The sequence below is a fragment of the Danio rerio genome, chromosome 20 (assembly GCF_052040795.2).
Source record: "Danio rerio strain M-AB ecotype USA chromosome 20, GRCz13ab, whole genome shotgun sequence".
NCBI lineage: Eukaryota > Metazoa > Chordata > Actinopteri > Cypriniformes > Danionidae > Danio > Danio rerio.
In genome coordinates this window covers 5,590,108-5,617,730 of record NC_141040.1, presented here as the reverse complement: position 1 = coordinate 5,617,730, position 27,623 = coordinate 5,590,108, and positions in this window count along the sequence as shown.

Genomic DNA, 27,623 nt, shown 5'->3' with positions numbered 1-27,623 from the left:
TTACCACGGTTTGTATTTTTCTCTCATTTCGAAATGACTTTGTCACAGTTATTAAATCAGTGTGTCAGTGGCACAGTACAGGCTACGTGTGTGTCAAACATTTTGGTGAACTACATTTGTTTGGGCTGGTTATATACTTGAAATAAAGAGAAAATGTTGACTTTAGCGATGACAAGGCTTCATTTAAGCTGCGGAAGATGCCGTCTGACAACGAGGGGAAAATGCCTCACAGCAGCTGTTTTCCATCCTATTAGATCGCATTTCTTTAAGTGATCAGTCCAGGAGATGGTGCTGATGGACAACAGTATTAGTTCAAAGAGGATAAAAGCAGGTAAAATAGATTAAAACTATCGTTTCAAAGCTGTCCAAATGTGACTGTTTACACGCATCAGCTGCCGACCGGAAGTTCTTCGCATTCTCCTTGCGCATACATGCAAAGCATAATGGGTAATTTTGCATTCCAAGAAAAAGGTCTATATTATACAATCACTTGACCATTACAGTTGACATTTAAATCATCACTCATCACTGTTGCCGTTGGAATTACAGTCAAAGAGCTTAGAATGACCAAGAGATGACCCTCAATAGAACGTTCCATTGCAACAGCAGCGCCCAGCAACAGCCCTGGATTCCGCCATTTTGGAGTGAAAATGATCGACCATCCATTGGATCTCATTACAGTCGCGATGACATGCAGCTGCTATGTTTTTTATTTATTTATTTTAAAAGCGCATTAAAGCTGAGATACAACCTGAAAGACGACAATACAACACTTATTATCACAATCGTCAGCACTTTTAATAGTTTATTTTACAGACTTATAATATGCTGTAGTTCTATTGGCGTTTTCATTCCAAAATGGCCGCCGTGCCCTCTAGTGGCTGTTTCCCAAATTACACAAGAGTGTCGCCTCTTGTTCATTCCAAGCTCTTTGTTACAGTGCAGTGTATGACACATATACAGTTAATACAAACGCTTATATATATTTATATACACTATCAAGTTAATTTAATAGATGACACTTGTTGCTTTCATAACCCTAACGTATATTCAACAAATTTTGATAATGATTTCAACATTTCATACTTGATGAGGGACAATAATGTTAATAACAACACAGGAAACACGGAGCTGCTACTGCTTCAAGTCAGAGTCTGTGTATTGTTTGAGCGGCAAGCCCCTCCCCCTCATTAGATATAAGGCAGAAGTAGCCAATCGGAATAAATGACATCGTTGCATCACATTACATTAATTTACGTTATTTATTTTCTATTTTCTTCTTCATAAAACAAATGTGTACAGACTTAGAAAGACAAATTAACTTTGATTTTCAGGTTCTAATCATTTTTAACCACTTCACTAGCATATGTTTTATGCAGCCGATGCCCTTCCAGCAACAACCCAATACTGGGAAACACCCATTCATTTACACACACTCATACACTACAGACAATTTAGATTATTCAATTCACTGATACAGCATGTCTTTGAGCTGTGGGGAAACTGGAGCACCCAGAAACCCAGGCGAACATGAGGAGAACATGCAAACTCCACACAGAAATGCAAACTGAACCAGCGACCCTCTTGCTGTGAGCTGACAGTGCTAACCACCATGCCACCAAATTTACATTTTACTATTTACTAGGGGTGTCAAGATTTAGATTTTTAATCGAAAACGATCGAAATTTATGCTCAATTTCGATTATCGAATCAAAAAATAGAATCGTCGATGCTGCCACGCCCCCATGTCACGTCAGCTTGGCTTGCCAAGCAGGAAAAAAAAACAGGCTTGTTGAAGTGCTTGTAGAAGCAGGAGACCCGTCGACAGAACTTAAACCCTCTCCTCTTTCAATGAAGTCGCCGGTGTTTAAGCATTTTGGATTTTCAGTGAGTTATGTTGACAACGTTCGTGTTGTCGACAAAAAAAAACACAGTTTTGCAAGCTCTGCTATGTACTTTTTACGTAAGGTTCGTCCGATAGACAACACCAGCATCGTGATCCTCCGCCCGCCCCCGTTGCAAATCCGCTCGCGAAAAGTACACACTTAGGCCCTGTTTACACTGTCTTTGTTTTTAAATGGCATTTTAGAACGAAAACGATTTGACATCTACAGTGGTGTGTAGCATTTCTGAGCAGCCCTCCTTCCTCTCTACCTCTGAAAATGCACATCACGTGACCACACACACTCAGACACACACAGACACAGACACGCACACAGCCATGCGCTCGAGACAGCAGGTTCAGGCAGTCAGAGGACTGCTTCAATCTTTCACTCACTTGTACTTGGTCATTTTAGCGAACACCTCAGATACTGTTGGCTGGTTCCTGTTGGTTGTGCGTCTTTTTTAGGGACGCCATTATAACGACACAGATCACTGCCTATTCACGAGTCCCGCAGAAAAAGTGACTGACAGACGGTAATTATGTGTGTAACTTGCCTTTATTCATTTACTGTATGATTTGTTTATGGGTAAAACAAAGACCATGCAGGTCAGGTAGTTTAAACGGTAGGCTACAAATAATTAATTGGTCATTAATTAATTAATTATTCATAATTGAAAATCGAATCGAATCGTGCCTTTAGAATCGAAAATGTAATCGAATCGAGGATTTGGAGGATCGTGAACCCTTACTATTTACTAAATAAAATGCATTTTATTCACAAAAACATTTTGTCCACAAAAGGCATTCTCGTTTTTTCCTCAGGAAGAGATCAATTACTCTTGTTATCTGTGCATTTCAGTTTCTTGCAATAAATCTTTTTCTATCACCACGGAGAGGCTGAGGCTGATAGTCAAGTCTGTCCAGTCATATTTCTGGCATACGTTTTCATTTGCTTTAGGGCCGAGGATGTCTGCTTGACAGAAGCAGTAGACAAAGGGATTGTCACCGCCAATGTGTACAGCTGTCTCATGCTCTTGCCCAGATTTTTCTACTGAAGAAATCAAATAGATCAGAGGGACTTTTGCCTCCAAAATTAGTCACAGCCATACATTTACGATCAGTTCTGTTTTCAGCTGGGACATATTGAATATTCATGACTCTTTGTTAAGTAAGAGAAAGCTGTTTTTTTTTTTGCCGTCCCTTCTGAAAAATCCAGCTTAAACCAGCCTAGGCTGGTTGGCTGGTTTGAGCTGGTTGACCAGTCTGGTTTTAGAGGGATTTTGGCCACTTCCAGGCTGGTTTCTAGCCATTTCCAGCCTGGTCTTAACTGGTCAGGCTGGGAGATGACCATCGAAAACTAGCTTGACCAGCCTAGCCAAGCTGGGAGTCCAGCTAAAACCAGCTATATCCAGCTTAAACTAGGCTGGTCAAGCTGGTTTTAGCTGGATTTGTCTGGTCATTTTCCAGCCTGACCAGCTAAGACCAGACTGGAAATGTAGGGAAACCAGCCTGGAAATGGCCAAAAACCCTCTAAAACTAGGCTGGTCGACCAGCTAAAACCAGCCAACCAGCCTAGGCTGGTTTAAGCTGGATTTTTCAGCAGGGGTATGTCTAAAACTGCTTGTAATCCAGGAGGGAAAGAAACATACGTTTCATGGTCTTGAAATGTATTTCATATCTGGCAAAGAATGTTGTCCAGAACATTGCTGTGCTGGTGCTAGTATGTGCAAACATCTCCTAGTTCTGAGCACTCGCTTAAGATTTGCGAGGTGGCTTCTGATCAAACTGGCCCTTTTTTTTCTAATGGACATCACAAACCCATTCACACTTGCCAAGTAGAATTATAAATTCAATGTTTTGTCCTATAGAATAGTACATCTGACTGCTCAAAAGCATTACATTTATCAGCAAAACACAGTGTCCTCGTCATATTCAGCATTATGTTGCAGTATGTAGTGAAACAGCTCATTAAAGCTAACTCTTTGTTTAAAAGACTGTGTTCTCCAATCTCAATGAGTACCGCCACCATTTTGGTGCCAAACAAGGGAAGACATAGGCAAACACCATTAGTAGTTTGCATGCAGGGGATCTAGAGAAAATGCAGCTAGCCCATTTATGTGGGCCAAAAAGGTCTTTAAGTTTTTATGTTTAGAAGCGTCTTGAGCCTGTACTAAATAAGTTGATGTGCATACCCAGGTAGCAAAGATTACTTGCCCAGATTTCATAAAGCTGGCACAGCAGGCTTCTTCTGGCACAGGCATATAGCACATGGGCCAAACATGGCCCAGGTTTGGCTGAGGTGGCACCGTCTTAAGCCTGGTTTATACTTCTGCGTCAAGTGACCGGCGTAACCCACGGCGCATGTAACGCACGTGGCTGTGTATTTATACTTCTGCGCGCTGTCTCTGTTGGTCTGCATTAACAATTCTGAAACGCTAGTTGGCAGTGAGGTGTTAATGTTCCTCTGTGTCGAGTTTCTCCGCTGCTGTTTTGTTTTTTCTGAACGCTTCCTGAATGTACAAGTGGCTCAAACTCGCTCATTTTGACGCAGGAATCAGCGGACGTGCAACAACTTTAACTATGAGGTAAACACAAAACAAAACTTTCCATCCGAAGCTCCTTCACAGGACTCCACACTTGTAAACAATCGCTCTATTGGGCTCACACGGCTCTCGGTCCCACCCTGACTCGTCTGCGCTACCAAGCCGATCAATCACAGAGCTTGCGCTAAGCGTCGTTGCGATGTATAGTCAGATATTTTGAGAAGTGCACGTCAGCGATGCTGACGGTCACGGCGTAGGGCTATGCGTCAACGCGCAGGCTGCGCTGTAGCATCCGTGTGCGGTTGACGCAGAAGTATAAATCAGCCTTTACAGGCGGCACTCAAGACTTGGGCCAGATATCAAATGTAGAATTTGCCCAGATGTTAAAAATGTATATGCGGGCCACCTAAGTTTGGTCTATCTTGAACCACTTTTAAAATACATTTAAATTACTTTTTGAGTAAAGAAAAGATTTTATCAATCAGGTCGCTTCAAGAAAAAGCACAGCCAAAAAGCGAAATGCTTCATGGGTTTATAAAAAAACATTGCAGTCTTGACACACCAACATATCTGGCCCAGTTCAGGCCCAGTTATGGGTTAACTTGGCTGAGACTTGGCCCAGATATGGTCTTTTTTTGCCTCTTGTATGGAAGCCAGACTTGGTCCAGTCATTTCACTGCGGCATGTGGGCCTAGCAAATGCTAAGGGTGTGACCAGATCTGGGCCGGAGAAATTTTGCTATGGGGGTAGTAGTGTGTAAAAAAAAAAGGCTGATTTATACTGACGCACACCTATTAAAAAAATCTGATGTTTTATTTATTTTTTTTATTTATTATTGTTTTATAGTTATTTTTTAGGCATAGGACCGCGAGGCGGAATCGAACCCGTGTCACCGCGAGCACCGGAGTGCATTTGTCGACGCACTAACCACTACAACACTGGCGCCGACAAAAAAAATTAAATAAAATAAACATCATCACACATAATCATTCTATTATCCAATCAGCTCAAGAGCAAACCCCTATAAATAGTCAAACACGTCATACCTCTGTTTTCTCTCAACTTCACCGTCCCTCCACCACTCCAACTCCACACTATTAAACCAGATACCTATTAAATCTGAGGGGGGAGCATTCTGGAGCAGGGCTAGACACTGCACTCGGACCCTATCTCTCTTTATCCTGATAAGGGGCATAACACGAGTTAGGGTGTCTTCCCGAGCTCAGAGCCCTCTCCCCAGACAGCCCGCCAAATACGCATATTCTATTAAGTCAAATATCTTTGAGTGTGAACTCGGGGAAGTAACTACATGTTGCAACGACGCGTATTGCAAACTCTGTGAAGGCTGGTTTATTCTGAATGTTTTGTTTTTTGCTCAATGTTGCAAATGTTGAGTTTGTTCGTCAGGTGCGTCAGCCACGGCGAGGGCTATGCAAAAGCGCTGGAGCATACGCGTGCACTTGACGCAGAAGTATAAATCAGCTTTGATTGGATGGCTTGGTAGCTGTGCCGAGTGTGGGTGGTGCTAAGAGCCATGAGCCCAATAGAGCGCTTGTTTACATGTGTCAAATCCTGTGAAGGAGCTCCAGATGTTTTGTGTTTACCTTATGGATTAAAGTATAATCGCCGGTTCCCGCCTCTGAATGAGCGAGTTTTAGCTACTTGTACATTAAGATAGCGTTCAGAAAAAACAAAACACCCACAAAGAAACTCGATAGAGAGGAACATAACATAACCTACTGCCAGCTAGTGTTTTGGAGGTATTGTTTTGGAGGTGTTGTTGCAGAGCAACACAAGCAGCATGCTGAAGTATAAATGCATGGCTACTTGCGAAGCATGCACCGTGGGTCACAAGATCGTTCAATGCAGAAGTATAACCCTGCTGAAAAAACCAGCTTAAACCAGCCTAGGCTGGTTGGCTGGTTTTAGCTGGTCGGCCAGGCTGGTTTTAGAGGGGTTTTGGCCATTTCCAGGCTGGTTTCCAGCCATTTCCAGCCTGGTCTTAGCTGGTCAGGCTGGGAGATGACTAGCTAAAACCGGCTTGAACAGCTTAGCCAGGCTGGGAGCCCAGCCAAAACCAGCTATGTCCAGCTTAAACCAGGCTGGTCAAGCTGGTTTTAGCTGGATTTAGCTGGTCATTTTCCAGCCTGACCAGCTAAGACCAGGCTGGAAATGGCTGGGAACCAGCCTGGAAAGGGCCAAAACCCCTCTAAAACCAGCCTGGTCGACCAGCTAAAACCAGCCAACCAGCCTAGGCTGGTTTAAGCTGGATTTTTCAGCAGGGAAACCAGCCTTAGGTGGCCTCTCCTTAATTTTGGACTGTACCTCATTTAGTAAAGATGTTATGACCACTACTCCATCAAAGCACTGTGCCCGAACAACTTTATTCAAACATAGAAAAGTCTATAATTCTATAAATTTTATACCCATGTGGTCTAAAATATATAGGCAAAACCAATCGACAAGACTCATGTCATTGAAGATAGGAGCCCCATTAGAAGTACTGATATTCATTCTCCTGTAGCCAGGCATTTATGCTGATGCTGTCCATAAACTCACCAATAAAACGAAAAGCGGTGTACTTAAAAAGTTGACAACATTTTATTTGCTCCAGCTATGCCAAGCTGTAGCACATATTGGCTGATCACAAGGTAACATACAGATTGTAAAGTTTTGCTTTGTTCATTTGCCCTGCAAGAAATGTACAATCTGTGCATTACCCTTGTGTACACTGCCATTCTCCTGCTCTATATTCAGGCTTCCTCAAGCATCAAATTGTAGCAAGAGGCTTTCAGAACACCAAGGCCATGCCCACACACCAGATCTCACCGCTGCAATGCACTACCCATTCCCGACTTCGACTGCAGTTCCACACAAGCTCTTCAGAATTTCCTTTTCAGTATTGAAAACTCAACCCCCTTCCTGTGGCCTACAGCTTTAACAGGTGACTCAAGCGTGAGGCTGCCTCTGCCTGAATCTTAGGCCTATTCATCTCAATGTTTTTCAACCGCTACTGATAATTATCTTTCTTTTCAGTGATCTACAGATCCTATAGCAAATGCTAGTGTGAGACTGTCTTTGCTAGCAATGAAATCTGCATAACATTTTCAAAACATTACAAATACCACAGCATTTTTGCACTCTTTTTGGAAAAACTTCTCTGCTTGTCCCCTCAAATGCTATTGCCTTTGAGCCACCCCCTGTGGTTCATAATATTCGAGTACAGATCCTGACATAACTATATATTTACAATATATTTACAATACTTTACTATTCCGAGCTAATTTTACATTACCCACCAGTCTGAAACCCTTTAAAATATAAAACAATAAAATTTTGTTGATTATTACAAATGATTAATTTGTGCTTAAATTTTATGTTTAATATTTTAATGGGGTTTTCATCTTTAATTAATAGGATAGTGGTGAATGGAGACAAGAATGCATGGGGACCTTGAGCCGGGAGTTGACCTTGGGTCTCCATGAGCACCACAGTGTGCGAAATGTTGACACACTTATGCTGCTGAAGGATTCGGATTTCTGCTTTTCAGTCCATCTCATCATTGACCAACGTTTATCCTTTTCATCATCCTGTTTCTCAGTATTTAACTGTGAATTGATTTTAATTAATGAATAAGTTAACACATTGCTTAATATAAGAATGTTCAGTGCATTTGCCTGTCTCTTTATACCTATTTTCAGGAGCCAGCAAACTAGGTCAGAGGTCATGGAGATCTTGAGTGGAACTGAGGGCTGAGGACAGGAAACAACTGTTTCTACTGTTATTTCTAGGAGTTAATACTGTCTAAAATGTTTTAAGTGATTTTGCTATTTTTACGGTTAATTCTTTTAAAGTGATTCTACTTTTTATTCAAGATAGACTTTGTGTAGTAAGGATAAAACTGCCTGAATGTAGATTATACCAGTTTTTAACCAGTTTCGATAAAGACGGCTGACGGTACACTCAGCCTTGGATAAGAAACAGATTATACTTTAAGTGTGTGTGTTCTATTTGATTGTTGATCCGTTTCACAGGTCTGGAGTCAGCTCTAATCAGTCTAAGGGATGTCTGACGTTTATGCTTAAGATATTGTTCAGAATATACGCACAAACCCCACGTGGAAATGTTCCTAGTCTATCTGTGTTTTAACCAATCAGGTTAGGACACCTGTATGTGTGACGCAGTTAATGACGTTATTTAAGAGTATAATTGTTATTGATTGGTGATTGTAAGCAGAGCAGCCTAGGAACTCATTGCGAGTGTTAAAGCTGCCTTCTGCGAATGAAACTGCAAACTATCTTCAGTAAACTTGATTTATTTATTTAAATCTCTGACTCCGGCTGTTCTTCATCTACCAGACTGGTCATTCTTTGGGTTAAACTGTAAACTATCCCTACACTGCGTTCACACCTGAAGAAGCGTCAAGAAAGGGTGATTTACATGTTAAGTCAATGCAAAGACGCAAATAGACATCCTGCGGCACGAATGGCGCAACACGAATGACGCGATACACGAGAATGGCGTGGCGCGAATGATCGTTTGATGCACTTAACGCGCGTTTTGCACGAATCGCTCAAGTTCGAAAATCTGAACTTCAGTGGACATTCGTGCCGCGTTAACCAATCAGGAGCTTTCTCTTGTAGGGGCTTGCTTATGATGTATCGCCTGTTGTTGGTGTCCCAGGGGGAATTCCTCCTGCCGACACCGGACAACAATTCATCAAACTGGGCTCAGCTCAGTCAGAAGAAGCACTGCTGGAAGCCTCCACCATCTAGGTTAAGTTTCTGGATGAGTTTATGAACTCGCAGAGATGGGTGCACCTCTGAAAGAATCTACCCTACTAAAAAAACGGCTTAAACCAGGCTAGGCTGGTTGGCTGGTTTAAGCTGGTCGACCAGGCTGGTTTTAGAAGGGTTTTGGCCATTTCCAGGCTGATTTCCAGCCATTTCCAGCCTGGTCTTAGCTGGTCAGGCTTGATGATGACCATCTAAAACCAGCTTGACCAGCCTAGCCAGGCTGGGAGCCCAGCCAAAACCAGCTATGTCCAGCTGGTTTTAGCTGGTCAGACTTACCAGCCTAGGCTGGTTTAAGCTGTTTTTTTCAGCAGGGAAGTGGGCTCAGACACTGCTCCAAATTAATCGATGCTGTTTTTCAGCCTTCATAAAGCACATAAACACAGCTATTGTCCATGTAAACGTAAGTATTGTCTGTCCCTTTGTTGGATTGTGGGAGGCAGTAGTTTGATACAATATATGGGGATCCTATCACACCCACGGCCTGTTCATAGTCTTCCAATCATCGTTCTCCCTCACCAATCACCTGCACCTGTTGCCCATCATCAAGGACACTATATAAACTCACCTTATCTTCTCAGTCTTCAGCCGATTTTGATGTTGGATGTCCTCATCTTCTCTTCCTCATCTTTGCCTCTTCGTCCATGGATTTTCCTCATTTAGTAACTTTGAATTGAACTGAAGTTGCATCCAACTCTCAAAATACTATCTTATCTCAACCCAAGTTGCCAAGTATGCCACTTTCCAGTGATCATTTGTCATTACTTCAGGAACTGACATGTGATATTGAAGTGTTTAATAATAAAGGGCTTTAAAATGTACCCCTAAGAATTATGTTCTAATAACGATACAAGCTTGCTTGTTGTAAAAATCCGTAATATTGACAAAAAATACTATTTGTGGATCTCCCTACTTCCGGGTGCTGCAATCCTGCTGTTGTAGCTGGTGTATTCTGGGAAATTTTCTTACCCCTTGGTTTCGAGTGTGGTCCTGAAAAATCTTCGTTCGAAGGGCTATTCACCCCTTGCCCCTATGCCTTCAAGCTAAAGAAAATTGGGACACACCTACCCCTACGGGCAAAGCAAGGGGTAAGGGTAAGGGGAAGGGCTTAGGGGTAGAATTGGGATTGGGTCTAAATCTCATGCACAGGTATTAGGGATAATCCCAAAGCTTCCAGGAGTCTTGGGATGTCTGTTCATTATTAAAACCTTTGGCACTTTCTAGTTCTCAATGATATGATTATATAACAAAACTTTACTGTATTTACAGCATTCTTTATAGCACTAGTATTAATTTGATTGTTCTATTGAGAGATTTAAACATTGGTCTGTTTTGTTCAGAGCAATTCTTTTTACAACAATATTAATATCCATGTATTACCTTAATAGTAATAGTTATGATTCCCTTAGCAAAAAAAAAAAAAAACATTAATAATTGACAGTATTAAAATATTGAGAATATCAAAAGCTTTAGTAAAATTTTCATTTAGTAAACTGTGATCATTTGTGTTGTTTACGGAACATTGCACTGTGGTTTCTTCTCTGTCACTTGAAAATGGGTAGCTCTCTCATTCACTCTCTCTTTCTCTTTCTCTCTCTCTCTTTCCTCATTTTTCACTGAAACCAATGAGGCGTTGCTCAGCCATTTTCAGGTTCTGTTGTTCTGTCAGAACCCCCATCTGAAGGTGTCCCCTCTCCCTCCCTTTCCCCTGAACCAAACCAGACCGGTCTGGATAATGAATTACGTAATGCCTGCTTTTGTAATCTCTGCCTCTCCTGCCTCCCAGCTCAGAGAGAGGGAGAGAGAGAGAGAATTACAGGCAGTGAATGTGTTGCATTAGGGATAGCAATCACAATAAGGGCTTCACAAAGCTGTTAAATAAAATGCATTAACCTCATAAACGCTCGGTGGTTTTATTGAGATTTCAGCGAAATGGTGTCACCTTGGAGTCTCTCTGTGTGTATTAACATATCAGTTCATCACAAAATAAAATCAATTTCAGGGAGTTACTAGCAGATTATATGCTATGCAGCAAGTATATTTATTATAGCTTATTATAAAAAAATAAGAATATATGCTTAGATGAGTTATATGCAGAGGTGGGTAAAGTATCTAAAATCTATGCTCAAGTAAAGGTACAAGTACTTGCAGAATTTTTTACTCAAGTAAAAGTGAAAGTAACAATCTTAAAAGTTACTTGAGTAAGAGTAAAAGATGTATCTGATAAATAAATAGTAACTAGTTACTTTTAATTTAATACATATATACAATCGAAGTCAAAATGATTTGCCCGCCTGTGAATTTTTTTGTTTTCTTTTCAAATATTTCCCAAATGATGTTTAACAGAGCAAGACATTTTTTACAGTGTGTCATTTATTTTTTCTGCTGGTGAAAATCTTACTTGTTTTATATTGACAAAGAACAGTTTTTACATTTTTATATGATTTTAAGGTGCCTAATTGTACTTACTTGCCGAATTAACCTAGTTAAGCCTTTAAAATGTCACTTTAAGCTGAATACTAATATCTTGAAAAATATCTAGTCAAATACCATGTACTGTCATCATGAAAAAGATAAAATAAATGAGTTATTAGATGTTAGTTATTAAACCTATATCAATATGTTGATAATCTTTCTGTAAAAATATATATATATATATATATATATATATATATATATATATATATATATATATATATATATATATATATATATATATATATATATATATATATATATATATATATATTTGTGTGTGTGTTTAAATGTTATATTTCTTAATGGTTAACAGTGTGAATGACTTACATGTGCTGGACTAATCAGTTATTCCATCTATTGCAGCTGGGGCATTAAGGTGGGATAATATTGACACTTACCACTAAGCGGTTCTTTGGTTGGAGTTGAAACTCGTGTATATGTTGCAATGTCAGTTCGTTGTACAGCGTGCATCGTATTATCAAACTATTCTTGTTGATGTATTGAAGTGAGAGGCCGCGGGCGATCCGGCCCGATAAACTAAAAATGCACTGACAGCGTGACCGTCCTTCTCGGAACCGCAGATGGTCATGGCGTGACCGCAGTATAAATTCACACGTCTTCCTCGACTTCAGCCATGATCATCGCAAGCGGGAGACGCGTCTCTATAGCAACCTCTCGCAACACAATCTCTCCAAGGCGCTGCCACGCGATATTTGCAAACAAGTCATATGAATCATATTAATTATCATTTGACAGTAACAGAGGAACGCTGCCAAATGTAGCGAAAAGTAAAATTTTTTCTCTAATCATTTACTTGAGTTAGAGTAAAAGTACACATTTTTAGATGTTAACATTTTTAGATGAAAAAGTACACGTTACCCAACAATTTTACTCAAGTAAATGTAACAAAGTAAATGTAATTTGTTACTTCCCAACTCTGATCATATGCTTAAAAGTTGGCTGATAGCTTGATACCAGTGATGTCTGTGGCAGGTTTGACTTCCTGCTTTAGGGAAGTTCAGTTTGATGATTCCACTGCTTACAGAAAAAGCAATCTTAAACAGGTGATTCTCAAAAAATATTAAATAAGCACAGAGACCTATAGACTATAGGGATGTAACGGTATCAGAATTTCACGGTACGGTAATACATCGGTATGAATGTCACGGTAGGGTATTTATTGAATCATTTACAGGAAAAAACAAAACTTATGAAAATACTCCAAAAAAGTGCCAAAAGTGTCAATGACATACAAATTAGCCATCTATCTGTAAGCTTTGAAACAGGAACTTCAATTTTAATAACAAAAAATTATTAAACCATGTAAAAAAAAAAAATTTCAATTTAGTATTGTTGAAAACTCATCACATTCAACATTTAATCACTCACTCACTTAGATAGAGATGGGTTTAAAGGAAAATTATTATATAAATATAATCTGGTAAAAGCTGGTATCTCTGGGCATTTACAATGTCCCCTGCAACAGAAAAAAAAAACCTCTCATTTGGGACTGAGGTTTCTGGGACAAGAGAGATATGACTTGGCCCAGGTTGACAGCAGTGGGTAACGTTGTGCATTGTCTTTCCCCCACTTGAGAGGACAAACCATGAGTAAGATAGAGGTCTCATGTCTGCATCAATCTGAACAGTGTGCTGACAACACCGCTATTCAGTACGCGCGCGACAACACAGCTGATAAGAACTCGCGCGACAACACCGCTATTCACTACGCGTGCGGCAACAACACACGCTTTAGAGTTTTCCATCTCTTTTTCATCCCCGCTTCTAGCAGCACACTCCATTTCCGCATTACTGGATCTGTAGCGACAACAGACCGCAAGGGATGATGGTCAAGCATGGGCTGATGGGAATTGTAGTTTTCGCTACCTCCCGTTCGCTTCATTCGCCTGAGCAAATTTTCTCAGAAGACCTATAGATTTACCGAGTCATGCGACTTCGGTAATATCGAAAAAAATTTATATTGCGGTATGACGGTATTTACAATACCGTTACATCCCTAATAGACTATGATTGAGTGCTTTGGATAGACCGCCTGACAAATAATTCATTCGTTTATTTTCCTTCAGCTTAGTCCCCTATATATCGGAAGTCACCACAACAGAATGAACTGCCAACTCTTTTGGCATATGTCTTAAGGCTGATTTATACTTGTGCGTCAAGCTCACGGCGTGAATGTAGTGCAAGCTCTGTAATTGGTCGGATTGGTAGCGCAGACGAGTCTGGGCGGGACCGAGAGCCGCGGAAGCAGCACGAGCCTATCTGGAACGATTGTCTACAAGTGAGGAGTACCAAGAAGAAGCTCCGGATGGAAATGTTGCTTTGTGTTTACCTTGTAGGTAAAGTTGTTGCACATCTGCCGGTTCCTGCCTCAAAATGAGCGAGTTTGAGTCATTTGTACATTCAGGAAGCGTTCAGAAAAAAAACAAAACAACAGCGAAGAAACTCAACACAGAGGAACATGAACACCTCACTGCCAACTAGCATTTGGGAAGTGTTAATGCAGACCAACAGAGACGGTGCGCAGAAATATAAATGCACAGCTACACGTGTAGCATGCGCCGTGGGTTACGCCGGTCACTTGATGCAGAAGTATAAACCAGGCTTTACGCAGCAGATGCCCTTCCAGCCTTAACCAAGTACTGGGAAACACCATACACTCTCAAAGTCAAAGTCAAAGTCAGCTTTATTGTCAATTCAGCCACATGTACAAGACATACAGAGAATCGAAATTGCGTTACTCTCAGACCCAAGGTGCTTAACATTAATATAAAATATATATATAAAAAATAGTAGAGTTTAAGAAAAAAAGAAAATTTACAGTATATACATTGCACATAAATGTGGTCTAAAAAATATACATATGTAATAAAAATTGTAAACAATACAGTGACATTAAGGGCATATAGCAATGAGTGCAAAGTAAACCAGAGTTGTGCAGATACTCGCATTCACACACACACTCGTACTTAAATTAGTAAAAAGAATTAACAAATCAATCTTGAATATTGCATTTAATAAACACAAATTTCCAAATTGGACTGTGCAGTCTCTGCATTGTAGCTTCAGATCATCTCATCTTCTGCATTGCCAAACACATTACTTTGCCTTTTCAAGCAAGGATCCTAAGTCATCCAATTTCCTTTGGCGAAAACAGCTTACAGGTATCAGGTGGAAACATCTTTAGAAGCCTGTCAAAATAAGCCTGGTGGCATGTCACTTCAGAGATAGCATAAACCTAAAGTGAGACAGAGAATGACGAGACTGTATTGCTCTTCAGAAGTGTACACGAGGTCAAAAGAAGATATGAATTTATGACTTTTTTTCATCTTTTTGTACCTGTGATAGAATATTTTGTTGGAAAGGCTAGCATTACAAAGGCTAACATTTTCATTAAATTACCGTCCCTGTGTTATCTCTGTAATTAAATATCGAGGGAGTATAATGTGAAACCTTTAAGGAGAAGCATCTACCTTCATTGAATGTCAATACATGGAGTACAATGGCAAGTCTTTCATGGTGTCCCTCCTGGACTACAGGATGATATGTAGAAACAATCTTAGAATGTGATGATGATATTTACAGCAATAGTTAAACTCATACAAACTTGGCGAATTAGTAATATAATGCAAATAAAATATATAAATACTAATGTAAATTCAAGATGTGAAAGGGATAGTGTCACGATCACCAGCGATCGTAACTCCATAGATTGCTGGAATACACTCACAATCACTTATAGACTACAAATCCACCATTGTTGGACTACAACTTCATACATGCACTCTGCTCACACACAGATGTTCCTCATTCTTTTTTCTGTGTTTATACCCTTGCCTTGTTAGTTTGCAGTGGTAGGCCAAGCGAGGCTTCATGAAACCCTGAAAAAGTCAAAGCTTCGAAACGTTTCGAAACCACACTCTACGGTGACACCTAATGATCATTTTTTTATGTATTGCACTAAAACCGCTTTAGCAAAGAAAAGTTGAGCAAATTGAGGAATTAAACCCCATTTTATAGGACTGGGGTCCGTTCTTCGTACGTGGATTACTCAGTTAGCTGGATTTGGATATTGACGATTTGACACGATCCAGGATCGTTTCGTTCTTCAAAGCTGATCCGAGAGTTGTCATAGCAACAGTTCTGCTAGGTCAAACCTGATCGGGAGCAGGTTCATTTCATATAAACAGGATTAGATTGGCTTAGCTCAAGCAAAGATAATACAGAAAGTATGTTCCGAATTCTGATATTTTCTTACAGTAGTAGTTATATACACTTGGGAAAATGGTACATATTTTTTAACTATATATATATATATATATATATATATATATATATATATATATATATATATATATATATATATATATATATATATATATAAGTTATAGTCATTAATAAAATAAATTAAATTATACATATTAATAAAACGTACGCAATCTGCACCCTCGAAATGAAAGTACAAAGACTGCCACGGTGCAAAGAGAAAACTTATTGATATGAACTTTTTAGATCGCTTTAGTACAAATTGTGTATAATAGAAATGCACAATATGTGACTTTTTTTTAAAGCAATAATACATTTCAGCAGTCATAAACATGTTTTGATAGTTAATATGCCAGAGATTTGATGCTTCACAAAAGTTGCAGACGCCTTTACCAATATGAAAACGCTTTTGTAAACAACAGTTATTCTTTACACTGATTAAAAAAACGGCTACTATAATAAAGAAAATCTTTTCTAAATGTGGAACTAAATACATTGATTTGCATTGAAATACATGATAAATACTCTTGACACATGAAAGTGTAAAGCCTGCAGCTCACAACAAATGTGGAAGGTTATTGCGTGTCATATTTAACAAACCGTTTACTGCTAATTTGATGTAATTTTGCTCACATGGATAATTGAATATTAATCAGATGATATCATTACGCTGCTGTGCCATCAGCCAATCGTTGCATTGCTAATCATGATTTCGAGGATCGAAAAATCTGTCCTTCACAACACACGCAGCGATCTCAGATCAGTATATCCAGACATTCTAATCTGATTCGCGAACTTGTTTGAAGAACCAAATTAGCGAGAGATCAGTTATCAAGATTAAAAGATCCAGGATCTGCCAAATAATCTTAGATCATTTAAGCAAGGTATGAAGAACGGACCCCTGAACTTTCAAGTAATATAGTGGAGCGGTTAAGGTTTCTGACTACCATGCTGGGATAGTGGGTTCGAATCCAGGCTAATACAGCTATTTTGACATGCTTTAGCTCCAGTTGGTAATGCTTTGTTCTTGTTTTGTTTCAACATTGGTCTGACATCCGAATAAACACTTGAATAAATTTGTCTTGTTTTATTTATTTATTTATTTATTTATTTATTTATTAATACAGGGACAATGTACAACATGACATGTTGTGCCAGAGTTAGCTATAAAGCTAATTTACATCTGTAGTCCCTATGCAGGAAGTAACAAATTTAACAGTAATAACCAATACAATATACACTTACAATACAATAAATACAATATATTATTGTCAATAAAATGAAATCAAATCAGTGGCTGCATAGTGAGTTTTGGTCAAAAAACAGGGTTGTTGCTAGATCAGACACAGTTGTGGCCAGAGGTTGACAAGAATTATTTATATTATTCATTAAATTCCCCATTTATTGTATTTTATAAACGTCTACCCAAACCCTAAACCCAACCATCACCGTACTGTAGAAATATAAATTATTGTTTTACAGTGTTACAAAAATGATGCTAAATTGATAACGTATCCGCAGCTGTATCTTATCTAGACTACACCATAAAACCGAAACATGATTAAAATACATAAAACCATGATTTTGGAGTATTTGTACAAGTTTGTACTTGGGTGTTTCAGATCATGCTTCGGTGCAGTGTTTCCAATAACTTGCACTTCGGGATCTTGACACTGTGTCAGCCATCCCTATTAATTTGTTTATCTCTGCCTGCCGCCTCTGACCTCTTGCCTGTTACTTTGACTACGTTTATGGATTGCCTGTATACATCTGTTTGCCCGTGTATTGACCACTGCTTACCTGACCTTGCTATTAAATGTGGATCCGCACCTCTGTTGTCATTGTCACTCCCCGGGTTACAGATAGTAGCCCAAAAATTTATTTTGTTCACCCACCGGGCAACTTATTTCAGCGGAAGGTTTTAGAATTTAAGCTGAAAATGGGTCTATGCTGAAATGTGTCATGAATGTCATGGACCACTAGGTGGCACTGTAGTTCGCATGTGAACTCTGGTAGCGAACTACAGTTGCTTAAGAACTACAAGTTTATACATTCTACGTGCACACACCCGGCTTCCACTTGCACTGATTGCATCCCTGTGACCAGCTAAAACCATCTAAAACCAGCTTGACCATTCTGGTTTAAGCAGGACGTAGCTGGTTTTGGCTAGGCCCCCAGCCTGGCTAGGCTGGTCAAGCTGGTTTTAGCTGGTCATCTCCCAGCCTGTCCAGCTAAAACCAGGCTGGAAATGGCTGGAAACCAAGCATGCTAGGCTGGTTTAAGCTGGATTTTTCAGCAGGGATACCCAGCTGTCTCCATTTCCCGTTGATTCCTGGACTATATATACATGGTACACCCGTTTGTTTGTACTGAGTCGTTTGTCTATCTGGTCTAGTCTGTCTTGCCTTGTGGTTTGTTGTTCCTGAACTCTGTTTTCCTTTATTTTGCCGTAGTTCCTTGTTTTGTTTGTTTTGATGTTATTTTGATACTTAGATTTTTCGGAAGTCTTATTTTTTCTGTTATCTGCACGTTTTCATTAAATGCACTAGGATCCACCACCCCTTTTGTCTTCGTCCGTCAGCAAACCGTGACAGAAATGAATATAAAATGCCTATGTAACCATCCCTTTGAGAGACAAAAACATCCAAAACAAAATTAATACCCAAGGTTCCTGGCAATGTCATGCACACATCAGCACTGTCAACCCAAACAACTCCAGCATGTTCCCAATCATCAGAATACTGATCATGTGCAATTGTCAATCACTAATCAGTATAACATGCTCGATTTCACTCAGTCACCATCTGATTTTGTGAATACATATCTGATTGCTTACCTCACTGCAACATTTCCCTGTCCAATATCCTGCCTTCTGCTCCTCTGCCTAACTCAGTCAAACCCCCAGTCGGACCTGCAAAAGAAAAAGAATCACCCTGATATAAGTACTCTTATAGTCACCACTATTCTGAGGTTGTTCTTGCTTTTAGCTCCTTGAAAAAAAAGACTAAACTATCCTATTAGAATCACAGACTCGATTACTGTTGTTTCTGAATTCGCATGTTGATCTTCTTAATTCCTGGTGCACCAGTGCCAGTGTAAATACAGTCTGTTGCATTAGTTACCTTTGTTCTCTCTTGTTTTCCCCTGATGAAAGTCCAGACCTCAAGATGCTGCTTTATCTAGATCAGGGGTGTCCACACTCGGTCCTGGAAGGCCGATGTCCAAGATAATTTAGCTCCAACCCTAATCAAATACACCTAACCCAGCTAATCAAGCTCTTACTGGGTATACTAGAAACTATCAGGCAGGTGTGTTGAAGCAAGTTGGAGCTAAAGTCAGCAGGACACCGGCCCTCCAGGACTGACTTTGGACACCTCTGATCTCTGTCCTAGAGGGCTGGTGTCCTGCAAAGTTTAGTTCCAACCCTAATTAGACACTAGCCCTGACAGATAAAAGTCCTACACAGTGGCAAGTGGTCTTGCAGAATAGTGGTCAGCACACTGTGATGCTGGTGAAGGAAATCATTTCCTCATTCGGTCCTCCAAAACACCCTCAAAAATATTATGATCTGCTTTTAGCTCCAACTTGCCTCAACACACCTGCCAGGATGTTTCTAGAAAGCCTAGTAAGAGCTTTATTAGCTAGCCCAGGAGTGTCTGATTGGGGCTGGAACTAAACTTTGCAGAACACTGGCCTTCCAGGATTGACTTTGGACATGTCTGACCTAGTAAGACCTTGATTAGCTTGTTCAGGTGCTTGATTAGGGTTGGAGCTCAAATCTGCCGGACACCGGACCTCCAGAAACAAGTTTGGTGATGTTTGGTGACCCCTGGTCTAGTCCTTCATATCTTGTTATACCATTATTAGTTTATTCTGTTCACCAGTTTGTTCCTTGATTTCTTTTGGTAAAGCTTCCTCATGTCAACTGTTCGTTGCCCACTGTACGTCGATTGTTAATATCATTTCTTGAGTATCCAGTCTTGTCTTGTCCAATCCAGCTCTGATCTCTGTGAGCCCTGTGCAGTCAAGTGTGTTTGTTAATGTGCACTAATGTAGTTTTTGTTACCTTTTTGTTAATAATTTAAAGACCCGTTTTTTGTTGCACTTGAGTCCTCATCCTTTCCACACCCAAATCCTAACACTGTGAGCGTAAAAATGCTTTTACTTATTGCAATCTTCCCTCTCATGTGTTCAGTTTAAATATGTTGACAATTTATAAATGCTGTTGATCTGGGGTCCGTTCTTCGTACATGGATTACTCAGTTAGCTGGATTTGGATATTGACGATTTGACACGATCCAGAATCGTTTCGTTCTTCAAAGCTGATCCGAGAGTTGTTTTCATAGCAACAGTTCTGCTAGGTCAAACCTGATCGGGAGCAGGTTCAATTCATATAAACAGGATTAGATCGGCTCAGTTCAAGCAAAGATAATACAGAAAGTATGCTCCTAATTCTGATATTTTCTTACAGTAGTAGTTATATACACTTGGGAAAATGGTACATATTTTTTAACTATATATATAAAGTTATAGTTATTAATAAAATAAAAAAAGTTATACATTAATAAAACTTATGCAATCTGCACACTCGAAATGAAAGTACAAAGACTGTCACCTGGTGGTGCAAAGAGAAAACTTATTGATATGAACTTTTTAGATCGCTTTAGTACAAATTGTGTATAATAGGAATGCAATATGTCACTTTTTTTAAAGCAATAACACATTCATGCAGTCATAAACATGTTTTGATAGTTAATATGCCAGTGTTTTGATGCTTCACAAAAGTTGCAGACGCCTTTACCAATATGAAAATGCTTTTGTAAACAACCAGTTATTCTTTATACACCGATTAAAAAAACGGCTACAATAATAAAGAAAATCTTTTCTAAATGTAGAACTAAATACATTGCTTTGCATTGAAATACATGAGGATACACTTGACACATGAAAGTGGAAACCCTGCAGCTTACAACAAATGTGGAAGGTTATTGCGTGTCATATTTAACTAACCGTTTACTGCTAATTTGATGTAATTTTGCTCACATGGATAATTGAATATTATTCAGATGATGTCATTACGCTGCTGTGCCGTCAGCCAATCGTTGCATTGCTGATCATGATATCGAGGATCGATAGATCTGTCCTTCACAACACGCAGCAATCTCAGATCAGTTCATCCAGACATTCTAATCTGATTCGCGAACTTGTTTGAAGAACCAAATTAGCGAGAGATCAGTTATCAAGATTAAAAGATCCAGGATCTTCCAAATCATCTTAGATCATTTAAGCGAGGTACGAAGAACAGACCCCAGTCCTTCTGCCTCTGTAACAGATCAGATTTCTACAGATGTCCCCTTATTAGCTTTTAGAAAGCTTTCAATGAGAGTTTTTTTTCTCAGCAGGTGATCCCATGCTGTTTGTCTGAGTATAAAGCCAGCTGTGCTTTCAACACTGTTCTATTCAATATGTGTCAAGAAACGCTGCAGCCACTGACTCGCTATTCATATATAGACTGAACTCAAAAGTGATAGTCAATATGCTCTAATTTCAGTTTTATAACCTCATTCCCATATGAATATACAATTGATTTTCAGAAATCCTGGAGACATAACCTTTTTTTTTTTCCTTTTTTAGCCTGCAGACTAAAATAATGGTTCTACATTCACATATAAAGACTATATTTTAACCTTATTTTTCTACTTTGTATTACTTTGTGCATATTCTTTCATCTATTCATTCACATATCAATCATTTATTAGTAATAGATAAAAGTAATATCTACTCAATTATCTTTGTTCTTGGAGAGAAACCACATTTGTAAGAAATTCCCATCAGAATTTGATAGACCTGAAACAGCACTCTTAAGATTTACAAATTACCTGCTCTTATACTGGGACTGCATTGGCTTAGTTTCAGCTATACCCATCGGACCATAGTCAATGAAGAGTCAACACACTTATCAAAAGTGCTCTATGGGCACCATAAGTTTCAGTTCTTGGTCCCTTGCTTTTTACACTGCATTATTTTAATAATTTAGTAGCAATCTGGTGAATCTTGGGACTTGGAGGCTCAGTTATTAGTTAAGGAAAAATTATAATAGATTACCTTGATCACATTTATAGAAATATAACCTGCTTTATCAGGGGTCCACACCATCTCTCATTTTCATACGGGAAACCTGAGCACCTGGTGGAAACCCAGGCAAACACGTGAGAACATGGAAATCCAGCACGCCCAGCCGAGACTTCCCAGCTAACAAATTTTAGTTGTAAGAACATTCTCATAACGTTATCTGTAACGTTCCAAGAATGTTGAAATGTCCAGTTTGCTTAATGTCGCTGTAACGTTTTTTTATGGTTAGGATAACGTTGTTACAACGTTTTTAAAACCACAATTTCCACCAAAATATAACGTTCTAAAAACGTTTATTTGGAATGTTCCAAGAACGTTAAAATGTCCAGTTTGTTTAATGTTGCTAGAACGTTTTTTGATGGTAAGGATAACGTTGTTACAACATTCCTAAAACCTAAATTTCAACCAAAATATAACGTTGTAAGAACGTTTATTTGGAATGTTCCAAGAACGTTGAAATGTCCAGTTTGCTTAATGTTGCTAGAACGTTTTTTTATGGTTAGGATAATGTTGTTACAACGTTTTCAAAACCTAAATTTCCACCAAAATATAACGTTCTAAGAACGTTTTTCATCAACATTATGACAACGTTTATGAAGTACAAATAACTTCATAAGAACTTTGTTCTAAGAACGTTTTTTACAACGTTACAAGAACGTTAACAACGTTATGAGACCCTTCTAAAAACGTTCTATTGATAACGTTTTGTGCTAACATTTCCACAACTTTTAAAGAACGTTAGTGAATGTTCTGGGAACGTTCCCTGTTAGCTGGGTTGGACCTTCTTGCTGTGAGGAAACCGTGTTAATCATGTCACTGTGCTGCCCCACTAAAAGATTTTCCATGATAATGAGAGTATTAATAATCAATTTAAAAATCATTACAATAATCAATTTTCTTCTGTAAAAAAGTGACCATTTCAAATAAATAGCTGATATTTTTTTTCTAAGATTAATCTTCCTACAATTTCAGTTTCACAATGAGAATCTCTCTATATGCAATTACTAGACAAAAGGCTTTTAATATTCTAAAGAATGATAAATCACCAGGACCAGCTGGGTTTTGCAAACAGTTTTTTAAGGAGTTTACTAGCAGAACCTGCTGCTTAATGTTTTTAATTATTCATTTGCAGTCAAAGAAAGCCTCTTGGAAATGCATTTATCTTGCATATTAAACATTACAATATATAGTTTATACAGAGTAAAATTTAATCTGATAACATTAGATGCCTTTTAAATATTATGCAAGATTTGTGATACCACAGACACTTTGATGTCTTTGACAATGCAAGCATGGGTTGGCTCCACACCCCACAAGGTGGAAATGCTGGAAAGTTCACTTCTTTCCCTTCCTTCATTTACAATTGAAGCGTCTCCTGCAACCCCCTGTTCACTCACCCTCCTCGTCATCTCACACAGAATGGTCATCTCAAAATATTAATCCAAGTAACTTTATCTATCATGTTTGATGTCATTTAAAATGTCTCAGTGTGACGGGTACGATGGTCTCATTCCCTCAGAAATAGACGTAATCAAAATAATAAATGGGTATCTTTTGAACCACTGCTAAGTGTGTGTCTTAAACTAGGGGGTTTTTGTCCAAATTACTATTTGTTCCCTATAGGCAGTAACTCTTCAGATCTAACATGCCACTAAATGCAAATACCTTTCACACATACCCCTCTTTGAAGGAGATTCTTAGTTTGACTATTTAAGGGAAGGAGTCAAGAGGTTCAGCTCGATTCTGTAACCAGATCAGCCCTAAGTGTGGAGCTCTCAAGCCCTTTACTATGTATATTTTGAAGTCAGGTATGCATCTTTTGATTTTAGATCTATTTTGAGAAATTGATGTCTTGTATTGATTGTTTAAGAATTGACTGAATAATTGGCATAATACATATTTACCTGACTATTAAATTGTTATGTTTGAACGCATTCTGCTTACTCTGTAATTATTCATTTTAGTAGATACGCTGTATACTTGTTTCCGCACTTCCTGTGTCAGGTCAGTACATGGACTAAAGTCCAGTTACGATGGAGCATTGGGCGCACCTAACTGTATTTTAGGGATCCGACTGACTCTTGATATTGATTTAAGTGTTCTTAGGTGGAAAAGGAGTTATTTCCATCTAGGGCAGGTCTTTTAAAACTCAATCCTGGAGGGTGTGTCTTGCATATTTTAGTTTCAACCCCAATTAAACACAGCTGAACCAGCTAATCAAACTCTTTCCAGGTATATTTCCAGGCAGGTGTGTTGAAGGAAGTTGGAGCTAAAATATGCAGGACACCGGCCCTCCAGGAGTTTGGACACCCCTGATCTAGGGCAACAAGGTGTTGCATGACTAACCAAGATAAGGTGCCTGACCTTTGTTTGAAAGAAATGTTGTACTAAATTAGGTGTACATGGGAAACCACGAGCTTGGCTGAACCAAAATTATTATAGATAACAGTAGTCGATTACATTTATAAAAATGGGCCTTGACCTCTGATTAGAAATAATATTGTCCTTACTCAAGGGTGTACATCTAGGGCGACTAATCAAAAATACTTTCAAATGAGCAAGCATAGGAGCGGCCATTTAAAGATATCAGTCAATTACCTCTGTTTAATTATCAAAACTGATGAGAGTGTGACCGTGAGAGACGCCATTGGCCGGGGCGATTCCTCTGAGCGACATGAGCACCCGAATGGACAAATGTAATAGTTGCGAGTGAAGACAAAAGGTTTAAACATTTACTTAAATTATATATAGATATAATCTTCTAGATGTTTTATGATTGGAGTCAGATAAAACTTAAGATAAACATATTAACATTCTAAACCATCCCATACTACAATACTAAAAATGGAGTCAGATTTGAGTTAAAGCAAAACTGAAACAACATTGTGCACTGGAAAAGTCGAACACACAGTGCACCTTTATCCAACAGTGGACTCCTTTATTGGGCCAACTGGTTAAACCTTACATTCATTCATTCATTTTCGGCTTAGTCCCTTTATTAATCTGGAGTCACCACAGCAGATTGAACCACTAACTTATCCATCATATGTTTTGAGTAGCGAATGCCCTTCCAGCTGCAACCCATCTCTGGGAAACATCCATACACACTCACTCACACTCATACACTATACGGACGATTTTAGCCTACCCAATTCACCTGAACCACATGTCTTTGGACTGTGGGGGAAACCAGAGCACCCGGAGGAAACCCACACGAATGCAGGGTAAACATGCAAACTCCACACAGAAACGCCAACTGACACAGCCGAGGCTCAAACCAGCAACCTTCTTGCTGTGAGGTAAATTTGCTACCCTCTGCGCCACCATGCAGCCCCTGGACCTTACATCTATATCTTTGGGTGAAATCCATAGTTAGCATGGTTCTGTCTTTAGATGCAAAAAGGGTATTTGACCATATTGAATGCTTCTGTCTTCTATGTTTTAAAGAAATTTGACCTAGGTGAAAGTTTTGTGCAGTGGATCAAAGAGCTGTGCACAAATCCATGCTCTGCTGACTTGATGAATTGCCCCAGATCTGAATGTTTTCATATGCATAGAGGCACAGGTCGCCCCCTGACGCCGCCATAGAGCCTCCTGCTGAAGCAATCAGATCAGCAACATCTATTTCAGGTTTGCAGACAAGACATATACATCATAAGATGTGCTATATCCGGATATTGCTTTTTTTCTTGTCGAAGTCTGAGAAATCAGCTCCTGCTCTAATTGAGTTGACTGGTTTGGTACTTTTTCTTGTTATGGAATAATTTTGAATAAATCTCAAGCTTTTTATTTGGTCACCTCTAGTTTTTATCCATTTAATCCAACTGTTTTGTTTTTGTTTAGTTTTTTGTGTTTTTTTTTTTGTTTTTTTTTATTAAGTTTTATATAATAAGATTTAAAGTGTTGGAATTTCTTGCCCGTGTCTTGGTTAGGTCGCACTTGCAATGAGGAGTCTGTTACCAAAACTATTACACCCTGGTCGATTGGTTACATAATTTTCTCAAACACAACCCCAAATTAAAAATAGTTAACAACATGGAAAATTTAAATAAAAAAGATAGTAGTGATTTCCAAATGTACTTTATAAACAAAAAATATTTCATGTTTTTTCTGGTCAACTTCATTTCATCAGTAAATAAACATCCTTTCCAGTCATTCAGACCTGGGGCCTGTTTCAGAAAGGAGGTTAACTGAAAACTCAGAGTATTTTAACCCTGAAATGAGAGAAACTCTGGGTTTTCCGTTTCAAAATGGCAGGTTTGTTAAACTCGAGAAAGCAGGGTAAGTCAAGCCTGTTTCTGAAAGAAAGGTAACTTTAACTCAGAGTCAGTTATTGTGGTAACTTACTCTGTGAATCTAACCTGGTCAGAAGCAGGTTTTATTCTCTAAACTCAGAGTTTCTGTCGGTCTCCTCCCCTTTTTTAAAGATGAAGCGGTATTTCTCTCATTAGCCTTACGTCTCCACACACCTATTTTTATGCTTATTTTGGATACATGCTAAAAAACGATTGATAGAAACGTCATTATGCACATAACTTTTTAAAATATGCATAAAAAACGCGCATAACTGAGTAGGATAAACTTTTATTCGATAGAAAATGTGCGCATAAACTACGATGGAAACACTTTTACTGAACAAATTACAGTATGTACATTAAAAAAAAGATCATGATCATATGATAATGAATGTGTGTAAATGAACAAACCAGCAGGCTGAGCACACTGTAACACGTCTTAAATATTGTTTTAGTCATTCTAAAATGCCTTAACTGTTTCAGTATTAGTGTATATTATTTATTACCTCCGAATGTCTGGTGTGTGTCAAGAGTCTCCGCGTCTCATGGCTTCAGACGCCCCCACGTGTTCATTGTGTTTCAGCATTGTCTTCTGACATCGAGGCGCAAGTACATTAATTAGGCTAAATAAAGAATTAATTGACGCAGCTTCTTCTACCACAGTAAATTCTGCTTTTACTGTTGATATTTGGTGCCAGTTTAATCAGGAAGTGACGATTTTTTTCTCTTTGACTCGTTGGATGGAATTTTATTCGCATCTTTTATGCAATATTCCAGTTTTGCACATACATTTATGTAATATATTTGGATGGAAACATAGCTATTGCCTACATTTTAGTCACACACAGAAGAACTGTACGAGAATGGCTTATCCTTTTTTTTTTATAAATAATTAAATTAAATTCACCTTCGATATGCACTGTAACTAGATTAATGGGATTATTATTCTTTCTAAAAATTATTTTTAGTACTGCTTACCTTCTAAATGTTATATTAACCTCTATCACTTGATCAATAAAAAAGGCAGACACACAAGTGCACTGTTAAATCATTTAAAACTAATAAATGTATAAAAAAAAAGTTTAGAAAAAAATATATAAACGTCACAAATTACATTACTTATTTTATTATACTTAAATATTTAAATTCTTAAAAAGTGAAATTAGGCATTAACTTGAGCAGTTGTTTTCCCACGCTAACTGTCTCTTCTTCAC